Genomic DNA, 2,929 nt, shown 5'->3' with positions numbered 1-2,929 from the left:
GCTCCCCTCCTCAGACTTGGTCCTCCAGGAGAAACGAGCTTCCCTGTCCACATAAACAGCAGCAGGTCACAGAAGAAGGTGATCTGGGAGAGGCAGGGCAGACCCACGTCCTGACCCCCAACCTGCTGTCCTGTGGCCTCCTCAGCCTTCACCCCGAGACTCATGTCAGCACAGGGGCTCGGGTGCACACTTAGGGGGCACATGCTTGCCGGCAGCCAGAGGGAGCCACATTGGCCAGACCCACCACACCCAGCCAAGCCGCTCTGGTGCCCAGAGTGAGGGTTGTGGGGATGAGCCCGAACTTCCCTGCCTCAGGGAGACCTGGGCTGAGCCTCTCCTGCTGTGGCTGTTGCCCTCGTCCCACCTCGTACCCTGCCCTCTCGCACCCGCCCCAACCTGGCCCCTACCTGCCCAGTGGTAAGGATGTTGAAGCATATCCCATAGAGTTTGAGGAGTCCCCGGGCCTCCACGCCTGAGGCCTCCCACCAGTGAGCGGCTGTCCTGGTGGCAGGAGAGGGTCTAGTGACCTGCTCTGCCCACTCCTGGGCTGGGTTGCCCCTCACAGGCCTCATCTTCCTCATCCATCGACTCCATCCACCCCCAGCCCGAGTCGTGGATCTCAGCCCTGTGTCATTGCTGAGGACACAGGGGACAAGCAAGCTGGGACCTGCCTCTCAGAAGCTCCCTGCCTGCTGAGGGGATGAGGGCAGGAGGGTCCCTAAACAGACACCGGCAGTGGGCTTGGGGACATATGGGGTGGATGCTAAAGGGCTCAGGACGGAGGCCAGATGGAGCCTGTGCAGGCGGACCTGGAGCTGAGAGCACTCCCTCCTGCCCCTGGGGACCCCTCCACACACAGCAGAGGGTTCAGAGGGGTGGGCCAGGCTGTGGTCTGTCCCAGCCACCACAGGGGGACAGGTGGAGGGGGACCTGGCTGAGGAGCAGCAGGTGGGCAGCGGGGCCGCAACGCCCCCGGCGTCCAGGTCACAATCACAGTGGACGTGGATGCCCACGGCCCCGCCCTGCACACAGCGCATCAGTGGTCCACCAGCGCTCGGGCCGGGACCCTCTCCCAGAGCCCTCCTGGAATCCTGCCCCCCACAGACCCACCAGCAATACCAGGTCCTCACAGACCCCTCCAGCTGCGGCCACGAGGTCCCCCATGTGGAACATGGGGCAGTGGGGCTAAAGCCTGGGTCACAGTAGCAGCACTTGATATAGGTGGCATCCCAGGTCTCCAAGGCATTGGACCTGAGAGGGGGTGGGGCCAGGGGTAGGACCAGACAGGGGACAAGGAGGATCTGGAGCAGTCAGGATCCTCCATGCTGACCTGGAGAAGTTGAACTTGCTGAAGGTGACGGTGTTTTTGATGAACAGCATGAAGTTCTCAGCCTGGAGCAGCAGGGGCTTCCTGCAGGGGTGGGGGAGGTCAGGGGCAGGCTCTGCTGGTCCTGGGACCTGCCCTGGGTGTCAGGGACACTTACATGGGCACAGTGTCACTCTCCATGAGGCACCAGCCCCGGATCTCACAGGGCCTGTGGGTCCCATTGAACTCCATGCACTGGCCCGTTTTTATTCCTTGAAACAAGACAAACTCCAGGCCCTCAAGTCTCCACAGGGCCTGGGGAGGGAGTGGGCAGGGGGCTGTTGGCAGAAAGAAGACACACAGAGGCACCACCGGGCCTGCAAGAGGGAGCCACCCAGGGTCCCAGCACGGCCCCCTGAACCCCCTCCCAGTGGAGGCGCTGGAAGACAGGCCCACAGTTACCATGGCTGTGCATCCCCGTCTTCCCTCAGGACAGTCCTCGACAGCCCAGCGGTTCACAGTGGGATGGAGGGTGCTGAGGTGGTAGAGAGCAGCGTTGTCCAGGCCCAGGGGGCGTCTCCCCTTTGTGACACAGCCCTGCTGTCCCCAGGGACGTGCCCCTCCCCTGCTTAGCCCCCAGGGTTCCCTGAGTTTGGGGGCACATGGGAAAGCTGGAGGGTGCAAATAAAAGGAGGTGGTGAGAGGGGGGAGGGTGAGCAGCCCCGTCAGATCGGGGTGCAGTGCTGTATTCCAAGGCAGAGCGAGACTCCTGCCCTCCTGGTAGTTCTGTCCCCGGTGGCAGCAGAAGTGACTCCTCGAGGCCCAGCTCCTCTGGTCCAATTCAGATGACAGAATAGGGAAGGTGGAGGGAGTCTGGGAGGGCAAGTTCATGCCAGGGTGGAGGTGCTGGACGTGGCAGACAAAGGGCGGGACCCTTGTCAGAGGGGCCTGTAGGGATGTGGGTCCCCACAAACTGGCCAAGGGACCACAGGCTAGTCCCTTCCCTGCTTGCTCTGCTGTGAAACAGGGACATTAGTGCCTGCACATGGTCACAGAGTTCTGGGCATCAGCCAGGAGGGGACGGTGGCGAGCTTTCTGGGAGCATCAGACCCCGGAGAGGAAGCACCCTCAAGCGTCAGGCACTCGCACAGACATGGTTCTGCCAGGTGGAGGGTGGATGCCGTTGTCCAGGGGCCCAGGCTCAGGGGCCGCAGGAGGATCGCAGCACCAGGGTGGCAAGAAGGGCCAGGGACCTGTTGGCCGCCATCTTGGGGAGGGAGCCTTCCCAGGGTGGAAAGCAAGGGCTGGCAGGCTCTGATGGTGTCACCTGTGAGGGCTCAGCCTGGCTGCTGTGTGGAGTACACCTGAGGGCCCACAAGCAGACCACAGGTACAGCAGGGGCAGCAGGGAGACCTGTCAGGAAATGGAATGGACAGGAGGGAGGGGCAGGGAGGTGGGGAACCGGGTCCAGCTTTGGTCCTGGTAGACAGCATGGCCCTCAGTGGACGAAAAGAGGCCGCACTGAGAGAGGGAGAGGGTTTCTCCTTGGACGTGGTGGGTGCGCATCAGGAGGCAGCTGTGCTTGGGCCTGGTGGTCACCGGGGCTACAACTGGGGCATCAAC

The 2,929-nt window shown here is 63.2% G+C and overlaps 1 pseudogene; it reads right to left on the bottom strand.

Moving 5' to 3' along the window:
• Nucleotides 1-406: 406 nt before the first annotated feature.
• Nucleotides 407-2,573, bottom strand: LOC131398600 (P2X purinoceptor 6-like; annotated as a pseudogene).
• Between the last annotated feature and the right edge of the window lie 356 nt (nt 2,574-2,929).

Source organism: Diceros bicornis, chromosome 35, assembly GCF_020826845.1.
Source record: "Diceros bicornis minor isolate mBicDic1 chromosome 35, mDicBic1.mat.cur, whole genome shotgun sequence".
Taxonomy (NCBI): Eukaryota; Metazoa; Chordata; class Mammalia; order Perissodactyla; family Rhinocerotidae; genus Diceros; species Diceros bicornis.
This window is presented reverse-complemented; position numbering and strand designations above follow the sequence as displayed.